Source organism: Macaca nemestrina, chromosome 4 (assembly GCF_043159975.1).
Source record: "Macaca nemestrina isolate mMacNem1 chromosome 4, mMacNem.hap1, whole genome shotgun sequence".
Classification (NCBI taxonomy): Eukaryota; Metazoa; Chordata; class Mammalia; order Primates; family Cercopithecidae; genus Macaca; species Macaca nemestrina.
This window is the reverse complement of record NC_092128.1, coordinates 86,210,516-86,230,616: the sequence shown is the minus strand read 5'-3', so window position 1 is coordinate 86,230,616 and position 20,101 is coordinate 86,210,516. Positions and strand designations below refer to the sequence as shown.

At 36.1% G+C, this 20,101-nt stretch overlaps 1 protein-coding gene across 7 annotated transcripts in view; it reads left to right on the top strand.

The window, feature by feature from the left end:
* Nucleotides 1-20,101, top strand: part of LOC105475614 (alkylglycerol monooxygenase) — a 423,463-nt gene that overhangs the window by 96,349 nt on the left and 307,013 nt on the right. The window lies entirely within an intron of this gene.

Below are 20,101 nucleotides of genomic sequence, written 5' to 3'. Positions count from 1 at the left end.
GTTTCCCACTTTGAAATTTCAATATTGTTTTTATATACTCTCTCAGAACTTTCCTCCAAACACGATTTTATTAATGCCCATTTTTGCTACAAGACAAAAATCTTTGCAAATATTTGTTCTGGTTTTTCTTTGGAACTGTGAGAGGAGACTCCTGGCTGTTGAAGGAGGGACAGGATGTCTTTTTTGGGCTGTAGTTGTATTTGGCTTGATCCGCTGAAGCAGAGACGGTGCTCTTAGGTGCCAATATTTGGTTAAGAGCTAACAGCAGAAAAAATAGCTACTTTGGTAAATCAAGTGATGCTTTCTTGTAGGCAAGTGAGAGAATAAGCAGTCCTACAAATTAAATAATCCATTTTTTGCTTCCTAGTTATGAATAGTTTTTATGCAAATTTACCCCATTTTATTTCATCATATAATTTATAATTGGAATGTCAATTTTAAGCATCACTAGCAGGTTAGATATTCAACACACGTGTCTGAACCAAAGAGTAAAGGGTGGAAAGGATGTGATTTATGAATAAACTATAGAACTTGGTTAAAGTAGATCTCATGGTTAGGTGTAAGGTATTCTTCAGATTTGCATCTTCTAAATAAAATTTAGCTTTCATGCCGGATGGTAGTAGTCTAAATATTATTACCACTTGTTTCAGTCGTAAACCCTTAAAAAAGAATGTATGTATTTTAAAGAATGAATTGTAGGATCTTATTTTCGACAAACTTATTAATCAAATTGGAGGCAAGTATTATTATTTACCATGGCAAGCCAATTTGCTGTAGCCATCCTGTAATACATTTAAAAGAAGCCATCATAATTGCAATAAACGATAATTACACATGGTGCCTGGGCAAAATGTACTCGAGTAAAATTTTGAATTCACAGTAGGGTTTCTAAGAATGTATTGCACAGAACAAATTTACTGGATGTTGTTATGAAGTTTGCAGAAAAATTGTCAAATTGTCAATCAAGTTTAGGAAATCCAAGATTAAACAAAGTTAATTATGTTTCTTTACTGCAGGATAGTTTTGAATCATTGTTATTGTAATGAATGTCATGGATTTCTAAAAGGGAAATATGCATTTATCAAAGTTATCTGAACACTGAATTACAGTAGACTTTTAGAAAAATACTGATTTTGAAGCATAGAATGCAAAAGGAATCAGTATTTCATGTTCTGTGTTGGAAAATTAATAGGTTCGAAATAAAAATCCAAACCTTCATTTGAACATGAAAGTTCATTGTTTAAAAAGCAACTGAATACTGAATATTACACTGTTAAATATTATGAAAGGATAACCTCATATATTATTATCCTAGTTTACAATAGAAAAACATGGATACTGGCTTCCAATAAATATGGCTGATTGACCATGTGCTTTCATTTCTGCTTTGTCCGAAGCCTCTTGAAAATTGTAGTAATAAGATAGACAAAAAGAGGCATTAACCCCCCAACAATATTGAGCAATAAATGGAAGGTACTGCAACAAAACTTTGAAAGCTGGAAGTTGACAGACAAGAATTAAACTAGTTAGCTAAATCAAGAAAGTTGAACCAAAATAATAGGGCATAGAGCCAAGGTGAAAGATTAATTGCACCACAGAACTCGCGAAAATTTCAAGAATTAGAAACCACATGTGCATCTGAAAGAGGTGTACAGATCACGTAGAAAACTAAAGGACCAGTTGAAATTCTGTATAAGAAGTAGTGATCCCCAGATCCTCAGCATAGCTGAGCAAACTATTTCCTTACTCGGGAGAAGAATGAAATATCGCTCTCTGATATCCATGAACTAGAAGATCCCCTGATCTTGTGGATAGCAGGTAGAGCTGAGGGCAAGAGAACGAACCTGAACATCGGAAAACTTAATAAATCTGTCCTCACTCGTCTCAAGAATCCCTGAAAAATTCTAATCATCTTCAAGCCAACAATAGGAAGACTTCTTCCTGATGTGTAGAGACTCAAAGTAATTGAAAAAGGTAAAAGTCAGTATAAAAACCAAATGACAGTAACAACAAAAGAAATAGGAGAAACAGAGACAATATAAGGAACATAAAAATAGTTTTGAAATTACATTATACTAGCATCTTAGAGTAGCACTGTATTTATAAAACTGGAGGATGTTACATCTAATAAAAATACAGAGAACCAAAGTGAAGTTTTAGAAATTAAATATATGAAGACAGAAATAAAATTCTCCAAACAAGGGTTGGAAGATAAGCTTGAGAAATCTTCCATAAGATATAATTTTTAAATGGAAATAACGTAGACATAGATAAGAAAACTAGAGAATTAGTGCAGGAGGTCTGAAGCATAGCCAACATATTTTTCTCCAAAAAACAAGAATAGAGAAAAATGGAAGGAAGAATGTAATCAAAAAATGCATTAAGAAAATTTCTGAGACCTCAGGGAAGGCAGTTTTCAAATTTAGCATGCCCCGAGTAAGTAAACACAAACACAAATAAAAATCTCAATGTAAATGCTTCATTGTGAAAATTTAGAATATTGGGAATAAAAACATAAACTAACAACTTCCAGAGAGGTGAACAAAATCAGGTCAACTATTCAAAGGAGGTGGAATCAAAATGGCGTGAGATTTCTCAGCAGCAGCTGAATTCTAGGAGCGTCTCTATCAATGCCTTCAAAATTCGGAAGGAAAATCATTCCCAACCTGAAATCATATACTTAAATAAACTATCAATCAAACGTGTGAACAGAGTAAAAATATTTTCAGATATCTCTAGTTTCATACTTTCCCTTCTGGGGACTAGTGGAAATATTTAGCAAGACAAGGAGGAATAAGTAGAGGAGAATAAAGAGGCATCTTGTAAACAGGAAAACCATCAGGAGAGAGATTAAAGAAACCTCCAATTGATGGTGGGAGGAAATCCTACTAGAAAAAAATACGAAGTCGTCAGTTTAGGAAGCTGGTGACCCAAAGTCACCATAAATGATGTCCAAAAATAAATATGTAACTTTCATAGATTGTGGATATGTTTGAATGTATTAATAGGTTAATATTTCTGCAGCAGAATTTGGGAATAAACTAATGATAGATTGTAGAGAAAAAAACAAACCAACATAAACCAAATGTGGAAGAAGAAAACATCATAACATGCTGCATAGCTCAGCAGCGCATAACATTTTCATAGTCACACAAATGTACACATCGGATACTTATTTACCAAAAATAATGAGTGTATAACTCTACTGAGAGGACATGAAAAAAGTGTATGTGGGTGTGGGTGTGGGTGTATGTGTGTGAGAGAGAGAGAGAGAGAAAATGCAAACATTAAAGAGTAAATCTTCATCTACTGTAGCACAGGTCATGAATAGTTAATGTATAAAATATTTTTAAAAGTACTAATGGAAGAATGCCATTTAACAACATGGAGGTAAATACCAAAGGCAGCAGCTAAAACGGTTCAAAGTGGTTGCATCTGGTAAGTGGGAATCAGAGGTAGGGAAGGGTGGGTCAAGGTTTGCTATTTTCGTTTATATGCCCTACGGATAACTGTTAAAACTGCAATATGTATTACTGTGATACACATGTAAAATATTTAAGCCATGAATATGGCAATATAAGAATCAAAGCTTTTGAAACGATGGTAATCATGTATGTAATTAATGAAAACTAAAAGGAGAACATTATGGGACCGTTAAAAATGTTTGAGGATAATATAGAAAATGTTTTTTATATATTTCATATAATCTTTAATTACACACACATACACACATACACTAAGATCGGAAGGCTACACACTAAGATGTTAACAATTATGATCTTATATAGGTCAATTTTTTTTTAGGAAAAAGTCTTTGAAAATATGTGTATTTAAGTTTTATGTAATGGTGTTTTGTTATACATAGTTAACTGATTACTACAGTCAAACTAATTAACATATCTATCTCTTTACGTAGTTGCCACTTGTGTGTTTCTGTGTGTGTGTGTGTGTGTGGTGAGAACACTTAAGATCTATTCTGGTAGGAAATTTCAAGCACATTCAAGCACATTTCAAGCAAAAGCAAGCAAATTTCAAGTATACCATACATTATACAATAATGTTATTATTGTATAATAATATTTTACAATAATGTACAATAATATTATTAACTATCTTCCCCACACTTGTGGGGACCTCTAGAACTTAAGACCTCTAGAACTTAAGTTAGAGTGTGTTTTTATCCCTTTCTTTCAACTTTTCAAATTCTCTACAATGAGCATATATTTACTTTTCTAGAGAAAAATAATATTTATGTGTACATAGTATATGGCTGAGGATAAGGTAGCATTCCACATGTGTCATTAAGTTCTCTCAAACTTCTCTCTAGTGATATATATATATATATAATATATATAAAAATATATATTTTATGTATATACTTTAAAAATATATATTATGTTTATAATATATAATTATATGTTTATATATTACATAATAGGTATTATATAGTAAAATATTATATATAATAAAATATAAATATATATTGCATATGTAAAAAATAATCCCTGAGACTCAGAGTGGCTACTTTGTGGAAGGTCTTTCAGCACCTTAGGTAGTGGAGCTGGGATGAGAAGCCATGTCTGTGTCCTCCAAACCTGTTGGCAGACCCTTCCATTGACCCTGCTTGCCACAAATATCCTGTACTGACCTGCTCAGCTCCACAAGCTGAAGCTCTAAGCCTGCAAGAGTGCTCATTGTTCTCCAGATGTTTTTCACCTTCTAGGTTTTTCTGACTCTCGTATTTTCCTTTGCCTGAAATAAGTTTTTTTTACCGGGAGAAATTCTTCAAGACCTGGTCTGAATTTATCTGCTCTGTGAAACCATCTCTAGCTCTGTGTTGGAATGAATTGCTTTTTCTTCTTCCCTCTTTCTATATCTCAACTGTTTGTTAAGGCAGCACTTTTTGCAGCCTGACTTGTATGGTGTTCTGTTACACTCTGTCTGCTTTCTCCACTACACTGCCAAGTTGTTTCAAAGGCAAGAGGCAATCATCTATTGGTCCACATTACTCAGAATAGACTTGGTTTTAGTTTTTCCTTTTGCTTTAGTTAAGTGAAAAGACATATTAAAGACCACGTATAAAAGCTTCCTTTTTCCCCTTTCTTTACTCTCCTTCCCAGAAGTTTTTATTTTAATTTATTGAGATATAATTAACACACCATAACATTTGCCTTCTTACACTGTGCCGTTCAGTGACTTTTGGCATATTCACAGGTTGTGCCACCATCTCTACTTTCTAATTCCAGAACATTTTCATCCCTCCAAGGAAACCTGGTGCCCATTAGAAATGAATTCCCATTTCCCCTCCCTCCCTCACCCTTGGCAGCCACTAATCTACTTTCTGTCTTTGTGGAGTTCCCTATTTTGAACATTTCATATAAATGAAATCATTCAAGATAAGGCCTTTTGTATCTGGCCACTTTCACTTAGCATAACATTTCCAAGTTCATTCACAGTGCGGCATGTATCACCTCATTCCCTTTATGGCTTGCTAATATTCCACTGTACAAACATACCACAATTTATTTATCCATTTATCATGGACATTTGGGTTGTTTCCACTTTTTGGCTACTCTAAATAAGGCTGTGAAGTGCATCTGTGTGCAAGATGTGTGTGAACGTGTACTTTAAATTTTCTTGAATATATACCTAAAAACAGAATTTCAGAATCATATGGGAACTGTTTTACTTATTGAAGAACTGTGAAACTGTTTTCCAAAGCAGCTGCACCATTTTACATACACACCAGCAATGTATCAGTATTCTAACTTCTCCATATCCTCACTAACATTTAATAGTGTTCATCTTTTTTATTATAGCCATCTTATAGATGCTAAGTGGTATATAATTGTGGTTTCGATTTGCATTTTCCTAATAACTAATGACATTATGCATTTTTATGTGCTTACTGAACATCTGTATATCTTCTTTGGATAAATTTCTATTGAAATACATTGCCCATTTAAAAATCAGACTGTGTGTTTTTCTATTTTCAGTTGTAAGAGTTCTTTATATATTCCAAATACTAGGCCTTTATCAGGTATTTTATTTGTAAACATTTCTTCCATTCTGTGGATGGTCTTTTCCATTTTTTGATAGTATTATTTAATATACAAAAATTTTTAAAATTCCATGAAGTGTAATATATCTATATATTCTTTCTCTTTGCTTGGGCTTCTGGTATCGTATCCAAGAGACCATTGCCTAATCCAATGTCATGAACATATACATTTATATTTTCCTTTAAGAGTTATATAGTTTTATCTCTTGTTAAAGCAATCTAAATATGGCCTGAGAAGGACTCTGTACTTGTATATTTGAGTCCTTGTAGGTGAACTGCAACCTAGCTCAATAGACAGACAAGATCGAAAACCTAACTTAGGAGTATGCACCTCTAACAATAGCTGTGTTTTGGCCAATCCCAACAGCTGTCGTTCAACCATTCATACACTGCTGGGTGTTCAAACCGTGTTCAAATAAGTAAGGCAAATGCCAACCTGTAACAACTCAGCTGTTCTGTACCTTCCTTCCCATTTCTGTTTGCCAGTTACCATTTTTTGTCTATCAATCTTCTTCCGCTGTGTTGGAGTCTCTGTGAATCAGCTGTGATTCTGGGGACTTCCCAATTTGTGAATCATTCTTAACTCAATTAAACTCCTTTAAATTTAATTCTGACGAAGTTTTTCTTTTATCACTCTTAGGTCTTTGACCTATTTTGAGTTACATTTTGTGTAGGATAAGCAGTGTTTTACAAATAGAGGGGTCACAGAAATCACTTATTAATTCTGATAGAAAGGAGACCTGAGGGAATTTGTCTGCTCGTCCACCATGTAAGAAGAGAGTGAACAAACCCCCACCTAGACCCTGAATCTGCTGGTGCCTTCATCTTAGAATTCCCAGCCTCAAGAGCTGTGAGCAATACATTTCCATTGGTTAAAACTTTTCCAGTTTAAAGTATTTTGTTATAGCAGTCAAATAGTCTGAGACACTCTCTATTAACTAGTGTTTATAATTACCCAGAATTCATCACCAATTGTATAAAGATTGGAATCATTTTACTTTCTTAAAATGTAGGCAAAAATTATAAACATCTTCTTTGAGTCTTAGATTTTCCATTACACTGAAAATAATTTTATATCACATCAGGTTTCATTTCCACTGACAAATATGTATCTATATAGCTCTCTCTATAAAATCGCTTGCTTCCCTTAATGAAAGGGCTACAGAAACCCAGCTAAAATTCTAGATGAAAGAGATGAAAGGATGGAATGTAAATGTCTTCTGCTACTTTTTTTTTATTTTCATATAGTAAAATGTGACAATAGGCAATTTTTCTAACATATTTACCTTCGTTTTTCACGGATGTAAAACAATGTTATTAAATAATTAACAACAGTTAGCATAATCTATTGAAGTTTTTTCTTTGCTTCAGTTCTAATTTCATTTTTGCCCCATTCAAAGTATTGCCTAAAATTATTTAATTTTCTCATTAATATTCATGTTTGGATTTCTATGTTGTTCAAATGTAAGAAACTTGCCTACTGAGTTGGTTTTATTAAAGGAGAGTGAATAAGTCAGCAATAGGCCTTTCAGTAAAACCAAAGGAAGTTACATACGTTCATGAGCATTTTTTTTCTGCGAGCACATTTTGTTACTCAATTGTAGAAGCCAAGAGCTTTATGCATCCAGAATAATATCAGACATGTTGTGTGTGTATGTATGTGTGTGATTGTGAATAGACAAACCAAAATTCATGATACTATTTGTGTAAATATTTCTCTGAACTACGAAGATAGTCTTGGTCTTCTCTTTCTACATAAAAATATTTGAACAAGTATTTGTGGTAAAATTTTCAGAACACTAGCATAAATATGTTAAGGAAAAATTAATATTTTCAGTAAATTTAATTAACTGAAATAAAAATTTTTTTTTTTTTTGAGACAGAGTCGCGCTCTGTTGCCCTGGCTGGAGTGCAGTGGCGCGATCTCAGCTCACTGCAAGCTCTGCCTCCCGGGTTCATGCCATTCTTCTGCCTCAGCCTCCCAAGTAGCTGGGACTACAGGCTCCTGCCACCACGCCTGGCTAATTTTGTGTATTTTTAGTACAGACGGGGTTTCACCATGTTAGCGAGGATGGTCTTGATCTCTTGACTTTGTGATACACTTGCCTCGGCCTCCCAAAGTGCTGGGATTACAGACGTGAGCCACCATGCCCGGCCCTGAAATAGAAATTAAAAATGTTTAGTTGATGCAATCAATCACATTTGTAATACTTTACTAAAAATTTACTAAGGGTTTTAAATAACCAAGTTGCATGATTATGTAAATTAAATTGGAAAAAAAGCGTTGAACAATTGTGGTTAAATTTGAAAAGAGGTGTTCTTAAAATGTGGTTTAAGTGGTGCCTCTTTATTTAAAACAAGTGATGTTCAAATACTATTTTTCTTTTTAAGTGGGACATTATTAAGTTGTTCATATTGTGTAGACTTTCACTTTACTCATTAGTAATGGTTCCTAAAAACGCACATGACATGATTTTTAAAAAAATAAGTAGTACTTTTAAACCAACATCTACTGGGTTAATATCAATGTCTATGTTCTGAATTTGTTTTAAAAGAAGGCAAACTATAACAGATACACTGCACTGTAATGTGCTGTTAGACAATTCTGCCATGCAAACCTCAGAGAGTATACTTACACAAACCTAGATGGCATAGCCATTACACACCTTAGGCTACAAACCGTGTGCAGCATGTTACCGTACTGAATAATGTAGGCAATTGTAAGACAATGGTAATTATTTGTATATCTAAACATATTTATACATAGAAAAGGAATGATCAAAATGTGGTGTTATAATCTTATGGGACCACTGTGATATATGTGGTCTGTCCTTAACCAGAAAAGCATTATGGGGCACATGGCTGTATATGTTTATACATGTACAGAGAGAGAGAGAGAGAGAGAGAAAGAGAGAGAGAGAGAGAAGCACTCTTAATATGCTAAACTTCAGGCTTGTAGGGAATTACTATTTTAACATTCAGACAGAAACTCTATCCCTTTCTGAGGATTAACTTGGTCAATCAAGTCTCAGCTGTATATTGAACTTCATTATAAATAATGTTTGCACAACTAATCTGGCACTAGTGGTTTACTATTTTCTATTGTTTACCTTTTTGTATGAAGGTGTTGCTCTTCTTTTTCCATCTAAACAACAAACTTTGCGTTACTTATCTGTAGGTTCTTTAACATAGAAAGGAGAGGTCAAATACCTGTATCATAACTCCAGAAAGAATGCCAGCTCTGGTGCCAAATAAGTCTGGATTTAAACTCCAGCTCTAATACTTAGTAGCTATGATCTTGAAAAGTCGTTTCTACAATTTCCTCTTCCTTAAAACAGTGACAACAAGAGCTAACACATTGTAAGGATTGACAGAAATAATCTCAGGTACCTGCTCAGTTCTCTACATATTTTAATTTTTCAATGTATGTTATCTTTTATATCTCTCCTTCAAACCACCTTCAACTCTCCTCACAGCTGACTGCACGCATTTTTTCAGTCTTTACTCTTTCTTCCATCTTTTAAAAAATAGTGGATTTGTAGTGTTCTTAATTCAAAAGCAAAATTTAAAATTATGGCAGAATTTTGCTTATATTTTCTAAAATCTTGGCAATGGCCTAGGCAAAAACTGAAAAAAAACCAATTTTTAAAATCAATAGAGAAATTAGTCATTGTTTGTAGGGTCAATTTTAACTTTTATGCTTAAAGCTTTTACTTGAAATTAAACGAACATTAATATCTTAGTCCCTTTGCACTGCTACAATAAAATTCCATAAACCAAGTGACTAATAAACATTAGAAGTTTATTTTACAGTTCTAGAGTCTAGGAAGTCCAAGATCAAGGTGTCAGCAGATTAGGTGTCTAGTAAGGGCCCACTTCCTGGTCCATAGATGAACATCTTTTCATTGTAAACTCATAGGACAGAAGGGGTACGGGATCTCTTTGGAGTCTCTTTTAGAAGGGCACTAACCCTATTCTCTAAGCTTCTAATTATCTTCCAAATAGCTTTACAAAGGGCATCACCTCTAAAATGCCCCATCTGCAAATACAATCACCTCTAGGTAAGGATTTCAACATACGAGTTTTGGAAGGACACAAACATTCAGACCATAGCAGTCCATTTCATTGGATGGTTCAAAGGATTAGGTCTATTGCTTAAAGCACAGAGATGATAAGACCAAGGTCAAATCCCTACACAGTGCATTGTTTTCACTGGGTTTGATGATTTTGACATTTGTAACATGAAGCAATCAAAAGAATGTTTGTTATCAATCAGAATTCAAATAATCTGTAAGAACCAAACCCCACATTCTATTTCTGCTTGATATTGTGAATATAGGTACATGGTTCTTTATGAAAGATAATACCTTAACTCACTCATAGAAATGAGAACATTGCAGGCTGGACCCAGTGGCTCACGCCTATACTCTCAGCCCTTTGGGAGGCCGAGGTAGGTGGATCACTTGAGGTTAGGAGTTCAAGACCAGCCTGGCCAACATGGTGAAACCCTGTCTCTACTGAAAAAAAATAAAATAAACAAAAATTAGCCAGGCGTGGTGGCGCGTGTCTGCAGTCCCAGCTACTTGGGAGGCTGAGGCAGGAGAATCACTTGAACCTGTGAGGTGGAGGTTGCAGTGAGCCGAGATCGTGCCACTGCACTCTAGCCTGGGTGACAGAGTGAGACTCTATCTAAAAAAAAATAATTAAAAAAAAAAAGAAAGAAATGAGAACATTGCAGACTTTGAATGACTTTGCCATGATTACACAGCTTCTGAATGTCTTGCTTCTATAATAGCACTTTATCCCACTATGGGGTTCAATGGTTCTTAAACACCTGTTTTATGTCAACTTATGTGAATTCCTTTCATTTTACTTACACTGAAAGGGTTCACTCCGATTGCTCTATTCTCCATAGGGGTGGAGGTATAGCTGGAACATGTTATAATGTAGAAATTACTTCTAAAATGCATACTGACAATTGCTATTTTTAACACAATTGATCACTAAACTCTTATGTCTGGGAAAAAAGGATCAAGATGTTATTAAGTCGATCCATATTCTCCCAGGTTATTATGGGGATGACATTTTAGGAAAAATTTTAATGATAGAGGAAACTTTGACTTTTCAATCTCTTTTAGCATAAACAGCAATAGTGCTGTTTATCTAACCTTTCAGCTACAATATTCATTTACTCCCTTTCATCTCACCTTTTGGTGGCTCAGTGTCCAACTACTAAGAGTTTTGAGTGTTGTGGGGAAGATGTCATTGGGATCACTTATTGCCATTAAAGAACTTCCCTTCTGGATACTGGCTGACAAAGTATGTGATATCCTGCAGAGCAAGAGGATGAGAACATAGATTGCAGTGAGCCTGAACAGTTTGCACTTCCTAGCAGTGACACCAGACATCAATCTTTCCTTAAAGACAGCCCAGAAAGAACACATGAAAATAAAAACTCTTTACAAAGAACAAACGAGGCATTATCTAACTGCCAAAAATGCTACCAGAGCAGTTTTCTAATAAGTCTCTCAAGGATAAATATGCACTGAAATTACTTAAATTGCCATGTTGGTTGTTTAGAAAAACAACTAAAAGCAATCTATTTTTTTAAGATAGATATTTATGAGGTTTGAATTATGTATGGCATAACATTTGAGAATCATTTAATTTCATCTCAAAGTATGTGTGTGTCTCATGTTTTACATGTGCATATCAGCTGGCCTTACAGAAGAATGAAATTTGGTCACAGTTAATCTGCTTCACATGGTCTGCAGCATCAAATGTGACATCATTGTAAGAAATCATATTATGCAACTCTGCAATGCCAGAAGAGCTGTTTTTTTTTGTCATTTATTGATATTTTTAAGTTGATTTATATAATTGCATCTATTTATGATGGGCAATGTTTCATACAAGTTGATCACAGGGACAGAGAGAATTACTAGGAGAAATGTACTTAAATCATTGTTTTCATTTATACTAATTTGTCTTGTTACCTATGAATACATCTGTGACTGCTCAAATTCACATTGCACTGCAAAGCTTAGAGATCAAGGCAAGCTATCCATTACTCGCTGTTATCTGACTGTTCTACATGGGCCTTAGGCTTTGACAATATTTTGCTTCATGACCTTTTAGATATTTTGCAATTTAATTGGATCTTCATCACACATACAATAGTTTTGAAAATAACACTTCGCGACACTAATGATATTATAAGATGTTTTCAACAACTTGTTTTCAAAATGGTATTTAAATACAAAATAGTACTCCAAGGAAATTGTTATTTTTTCAATAATGATTTTTTGTATTGTATTTGATGGGATAGGATTAAGTCCAGTTTACAGTAGGACCACACATCTTTGGTGTGGCAGAAGAGAGGCAGGGAAGAGGTTCATGGAAGCCATGACTGACTTTCTTTAGATTTTAAGAACAGGTGAGGACTACGTAGCAACAGAACCACATGAACATCCCTATATGTTTTGACCATTTCTTTCTTTTCTGTTTGGGAACTTAAAAATGTCTGGGACATTTTGTGTAGTCATATTCTTTGTTTTATTTTATGTTGGATGTTTCTGAAGAGAAACTATGACTAATAAGAGTAATATATCACATTCATATTTTCCCAATCTCAAAAGTGTATCAAAAATGATCTATTAAATATCTTCAATTAAGGATTAATTTTATCATGGGATAAGCTTAATTATGAGCAAGTGAAGCAGCCCTAGCAGTGGCATCCTGTAAATGGTGAAGAAATGTATAAATAGCATGCAGGGGGGTGGGCTCCAAGTTTGATATTCTAACCTCAGGACCAAAGGAACAGCAATATACCATGTGATAATATTGAATGTACTTTGTTGAAATAGATGAAAATATCCTTTGAGAGCTATCTCATCATTATAGAAGTTTAACGTGTCCAATACAGTTTTGAATGTTCTTATGAACTTTTCCTTTAAAATATCAAATCTTTGATGAAAGACTCTCTTACACATTATTATTGACCTGCACCAATACTGATGTTTTTCTATGTTACCTTTGCTTTTTCACATTTCTCTTCATAGTTTTCTCAAATATACAATTGTTTGTTAGTAATAAACAAGTTTTAGACATGTTTGTTACAGTGTATTAAAAGACACTATCACAACTAATGTTAAGTATTTTAAAAAATTATTCATTCAAAAATATTGGCTTTTGCCCTGATTATGTGCTAAGAAGTGCACAAACACATAAAGGGAAGTCAGAAGAATACAATAAAGCTCTGAGATTGAGTTTCATCTTTGAAATCCTCCCTAGATATCAGCTTTCTTTCCTGGGTGATCAAGATGATGATGATGTCATTAAGCAAGAAAGTAAAACAGGGGAAAAGCAGAAAGGCAATGAGATAGATTCAGAGAATAGTATGCAAATAATTTCCAAAAGGAAATCAGGTCTAGAGTTCAACAGAGGGCTGCAGATACATACTTGGGAACCATCAACTTTTGGATACGTGCTGATTGAAATCATTGTAGGTGATAGGACAGCCATGAAAAACCAGTAGACTCAGGAGTTGAGAAAAACAAGAGTTGATCTTTTAAAGTCAGATGAGAACAAAGGAGGAAATCACGGAAATGCACCCAGTTTGAGCAGAGATGGAGGAGAGCCAGGAGCAAGGAATGTTACTCATGCCAAAGGAAAAGATTTTTCAAAACAGAAGAAGTGGTCAAATGTTTTAGAAAGTTCAAATAGAACGGCATCTAAAGGGAGGCCTTTGGTTTTTGCAAAAAGGCCAATAATTGCTTTGGAAAGATTCAAGTGACATTAACAATGAGCTTAAGAAAGAATGGGAGGTAAGGGAGTAAATAGTTCATTCTTTTCTCATGCTGGAGATAAAAACAAATTAGGGAATGGGAGGGTCAAGTGAACATGTTTTCCAAAGTGGAATGTTTGGATATAACTGAAATTAGGGAGAAGGAATCAGTGTAAAGGGAAAGGAATATTACAAAAAGGAATAATTTTGCTAACAAAAATGCATGTATTTAGCAAATAAAATAGTGTGATTGGGTTATTGATCATTGATATGAACCAATTTTACCTGATTAGCATATGCTTAATTAAGACAAATATACTCGATACTATATAAAGACACAATGGTAGATGCTGTGGAAAAAACGAAGATGAATAAATTAAGTTCCCTATCATTAAGAAGCTTATGAAATAGTGATGGATGCAAAATAGTAGAGTATTAGTAATGTTAATACTGTCCTTAGGTCTAAGGATAATAAGCATTGCATAACACTTTTGGCTGAGGAGGATTAAAGATAGTTTCTTGAAGAAAATGACATATGCAATAGTTCTTGAAAGGTGAAGAATATTTTGACAGATGGCACAAAGAGAAGGAACCATGAAAGTGCTGAGAGTGTTCAAAAAGCTCAGAGAATGGTACATGAGAAGGAGGAAGATACAGATTTTTTCAATATAATATTTATGTGTCATAAACTATTACTCTTCTGATTTTAGTTCAGGTATTTGAAAATGTAAAAATCATTCTTAGCTCTCTGGCGGTACAAATCAAGTGGTAGGCAGGGTTTGTTTTATGGTGACAGTTTGCTGATGCCTGCACTAGATTTTGAGTGCCACATGGACAGCACATCTCATACACAGATACCATTCACTGAGTACCTGTTAATGGTAATGAGGTAATAAGGCATCAATCTAGGGAAGTAGTTATAGAACAGCAAAGGAAGGATGCTGACAATACAGTGGATTGATGAAAACCAATAATGAAATCTTGGTGGGAGTTAGGAGGGGAGTAATTAAAGGTATAATAGTCAAAGTACTGAAACAAGAGAAGTTCCCTTGGCCCCTTGCAGGGCATGCAATGGGGCGTGGCTTGCTTCTTTGGTGCCCTGCTGCTGAAAGCTCTAGGGGGAACATGCAGATGGGCAGGCTGTGGGGCTCCAACCCCACAACAGCATCTAGGGGTGAATCTTTACAGCTCCTAGCTTATGTTTATCAGCTCAATTAGACGCCCTGCCTCATCACAAGGACAGAGGGTTTTCTGTATCCCGGGGCTTCCTGTCTTGGTGTACCAGAAGAATTGGAACACAGGTGGACTTGGAGAATGAGTGCAAAGTTTTATTGAGTGGAAGTAGCTCTCAGCAGATGGGGAAGCCAGAAGGGAGATGGAGTGGGAAGTTGGTTTTCCCTGGAGTCCGGCCACTCAGCAGCCCGGGCTGCCCTCTGACCTCCCCAGGCAAACTCTGCATCATTCTGCTGGTTGATGGCCTGCTGCCTGCTAGCAACTGTTAGTGTGCTCTTACACTGGTGCCTTCCTCCTGACATCCAGCCACTTGTGTCTTCTTCCACTTGTGTGTTCCTCTCGATGTCCAGCTGCTTGTGTCTCTGTCCACTAGGGTCTCAGGATTTTTATAGGCACAGGATGGGGGTGCGGCAGGTCAAGGTGGTCTTGGGAAATGCAACATTTGGGCATGAAGGCAGGAGTGTCTGTCCTCATCTAAGCCTGTGGATACAGGCCTCGTGGGTGGAGCGGACCACGCCTTTCCCTTCCCAGCACTACCCTGCCCTCCTCCTGTATCAGTATGAGACCAAAAAGCAAAAAGAGCAAGCATGGGCAGAAGGGAATCAATTCAGTTAGTAAATAGATTTGGGTTTGGATGTAATGTCATTCAAGGGTCAAGGTTGGGGAATAAAAGGGGTAGGATATGAGGTTACCTGTACTAGAATAATGGGGGAAATGTTCCTACATAAAACCTTCCATCTCTCAATGTCAAAAGGTCAAAGAATATTACATAAGACCTCTTCCTCCTGTTGTAGCAAGACCTGATAGTCACTGGTATCGCACCTTTAAAACCAGACATACATTCAGATTTAAGGAGTACCATGAAAGGAACAGAGGAAAGAACAAACTAAGTTATCAAAATAACAACATCTATAATTGGTAATAATAGAGTGAGGAACAAAATTTCTAAATGCACAGACAGAAATCTATCACAGGGTCAGATTGCTTTTTCAAAGACCACTGACAATGCTAATCTATATGACATCATTAGCAAAGGATAGACCAACCTGTTTCAATGAGGGCATTATTCAGTTCTGATTCAGTATGGCACTTTCTTTTCTTTTCTTTTCCTTTCTTTTTTTTTTTTTTTTTTTTTTTTTTTTTGTTGTTGTTGTTTTGTTTTTTGGAGATGGAGTCCTGCTCTGTTGCCCAGGCTGGAGTGCAGTGGCATGATCTCAGCTCACTGCAAGCTCTGTCTCCCAGGTTCACACCATTCTCCTGCCTCAGCCTCCCAAGTAGCTGGAACTACAGGCACCTGCCACCATGCCCAGCTAATTTTTTGTATCTTTTAGTAGAGACCAGGTTTCACCGTGTTAGCCAGGATGGTCTGGATCTCCTGACCTCGTGATCTGCCCACCTCAGCCTCCCAAAGTGCTGGGATTACAGGCGTGAGCCACTACGCCCGGCCCAATCTGGCACTTTCATTGGACACAGCCTTATTCCTTGCAAATTCAGTAACACTGAAAGTTTCTATTCTGAAAGCCACACTCATTTGCTATGAAGTTCTAAAGTTAGTTTCAGAATAGCAAGACAAATATTAAGACAAATAGGGAGTCCTTATTAGTAGCGAAGAGATCCTGGTAAGATTTTGTTGACAGGGGTAATATACATCCACTCAGGAGGCTCATTAGGGAGGAATGAAGAGAGATTGCAGTTACTTTCTACCTAGTAATTTCAGTGCTCTTTTTTTTTCTACTTTCTTGTCTTTTGCTAACAATTCCTGGTTGTTTCGCTTTCCTTATGTTGGTATCCTTTCAAAATGGATTCTGTAGCTTGTGGAGACAAATTATATAAAGCATTTTTCCAAATATAATATGGCAGAAGTTCATTGTGTCTCACCGCAGGCAAGTGTGCTGCACGGGAGGAGTGTTTTAAGAGTGCTTGCCAATCCTAGCTAACTCTATTGACATCAAGACAGTTCTCCCATGATTTCTGCCTCCTAATTGTGCTACTCAGGTTATTATGGCTGCCAAATACATGTCATTAAATGCTTTGGAAGATTTCTTGCTTTCAATCTATGTAAAGCATGTGAACTCCTTTTGAATGTATTTAAGCATGATAAAATCCTTAACTGCACCAAAACCAAAGTCATGGTGTTAATGTTAGTGCTGACAACCAGGAACAAAGTGCACCAGAATTTGGTTTCATTAAGTAGATAAATGATTTTCAGGCAACATAAAAACTGTCAAATTCATAATTATTTTATAATGTAGTACTGATAAATTTTATTTCAAAGTGTTTTTATCTAATCATGACCACTTTTGCAGAGAAGGACTGTTTTCCTATGTACACGACTGGTTTTCTTTATGTTTGAGAAATATAGTAATCTCCCTTATTCAAAAACATTTCTTCACTGGCCTGTTACATTTCTGGAAATTCCAGTATTCATACTACTTTAGAATGCTTTGTTTTAAATAACACATATTCTATTTAGGGAGGAAAAGCTCTTTATGCACGCCATCAAAAATATTATTTAGGATCCCCTAACAAATTACCAGGCACATGGCCTAGGGCTAAGGAAGTCTAAGTTCAAATCGAGAGATCTAGGTAATTATTTGGTATTGGCCATTATCAGCACACAAATGACTGGCGATGAATACAAATGGGAATGATGGAGCTAAGAGAAAAAGGAGTATAACTTGAAATCAGACTGTCTTATCCATAACATTACTTTCTATTAACCTTAAATATAACTTTGTAATAGATTGGTCAATAAAGTTAAATTTTACACATTTTTTTCTTGGTTAGTAGGCAACCACTTCATCTCCTGGGTTGCAAGTATTGCAGAGGCTGGCAACATGTAATAAAGCTCACTCTGCTTTGAATGGTGACTATAATGTGGAGCTCTCTCGGCTCTCACACGTAACCAACACAGTTTCTTTCTCATCTGCCCATAGGTGAAACCATGAGCACCGTACTACATATCTGTAACACTTAAATATGGAAAATAAGATGAAGCTATGAGTGTTTATTATACCTGTTTTTTCTACCTTAGCAAATACACATAAATACACACAGAGATGCACAATACACACAAAATGTATTTGTGTATATACAAATTACATTGTGGCTTTTCTCTGTCTCATTAATTTCTTGAGAAAATGTACCTCATTTCTCCTTTCTCTTCACGGATTCACTTTCATTCTTCCCTTTTCTGGTTTCCAAAACATATATATGAGCAATAATCTCCTATGACTGAGTGGTATTCAGGAATCTTGGTGGTAAACTGGCTTTTAGGAATTTGAAGCACCTTTTCTCAACAAAATGCATGTTTGTGAGCTTGTGTTCTCAGATCTGCCTGTATAAAGACATATAACTCATCATGAAATGGAAATACTGGTACTTATTGGACATAAGTACCATATTCAATAATATTTTAAGAGGGGACTGCTGTTAGTCCTTAAACTTGGGAAGCCCACAGGCATCTCTCTTTGTCTGTTTTTGCAGTGAGATCAGAAACCCTCTCTCACTTTCTCTTTCACTTGCCTAAGGCAGACTAAGGGAAATACACATTTATTTTCAAAATACAGCTGGTTTGGTGTTTTGTGGTTTTGGACAAGGCTCTAGTTTGGAAGGGGTTAGATAAAGTGTGGGGAGAGATTGGAAGCAAGAGACGGGGTCGGCGGGGGAGGGTCTCATCCCAGTTCCTAGCCTGAGCTCCTGGTAAAGTTCAAAATTTCTTGTTCTTGCTCCTTGATCTGGCATGTTTTACACTGTATTACCCAATTCTTAATATTTGTAGGTAGTAAAGGGAAAGATAAAATCATACATAACTGATATAATGGTGGGTCTTTGGGCCACAAAAATAAAATTAACCTACATTTTGGGAAAAACAAATAGCCAGACTTGGGCTTTTCAAAGCACGGTGACGCTCAAAGGACAAGGGTATAAGACCAGAAACTGTTGAAAATAAGTGGGCACTGTAAGAGGACAATGGAAATGGGACTTGCAGCCACTACTGATAAGATATGAGCACTGTTTTTCTTTCTTTGACATGTTTCGTTAAACACAACTGCCAAAGGCAAGAGGCAGAGAACGAAGTGAAGAATGATTCAAAGTAGCAGAAGGAAGGGAGGGAGGGAAAAGCTACAGGATATGTTCTGGATTTTCTTTTTTTTTTTTTCTTCTTTTGAGACGGAATCTCACTCTGTCACCAGGCTGGAGTGCAGTGATACGATCTTGGCTTACTGCGACCTCCGCTTCCTGGGTCCAACCGGTTATCCTGCCTCAGCCTCCCAAGTAGCTGGGACTGCAGGCACACGCCACCACACCCAGCTAATTTTTGTATTTTTAGTAGAGATGGGGTTTCACCATGTTGGGCAGGATGGTCTTGATCTCTTGATCTCGTGATCTGCTCACCTCAGCCTCCCAAAGTGCTGGGATGACGGGCGTAGCTATCGTGGCTGGTCATGTTCTCAATTTTCTATAGACATCTCTTTGTAGCAGTAACTTTGAAAGGTTGATGATAAGAAAATATGTTACTTTGAGCTATGCTAGTTGGTTACTTTTAGAAACATAGGCACCAGCTTACTAGTTTCCTAGGAAGTGCTTTCCCTATAGAACACAGTCTGTAAGAAACTGAGTGAAGAAGATAGACTGATAAATCACTGATATTTGTGGTTATTGCACCACATTCATATGTATTAATAAAAAAATAATAGTGAGGATGTATTACAGTTAGTTCACTGAGCAATAGCAAATCCCAGTGAATTAGCACAATGAATATTTATTTTTCATTCACAGCCTTGTTCAGTATGAGTCAGGGGATACTCTGCTCCATGCTGTCATTGAGGGACCCAGAATCCTTCCATCTGGTGTCTTTGCATACCCTAGGGCTTTAGTGTTCTCTGCTAAATATTCATCATGTTGATTGCTGTTAGAGAGGAACAGAGAGATGGTGAAGAAGGCACACCAGTTCTTTACCTTGGCTCAAAGTAAAACATGTGATTGTCCCTCACACTGCATCATTATGAAACAGTTCC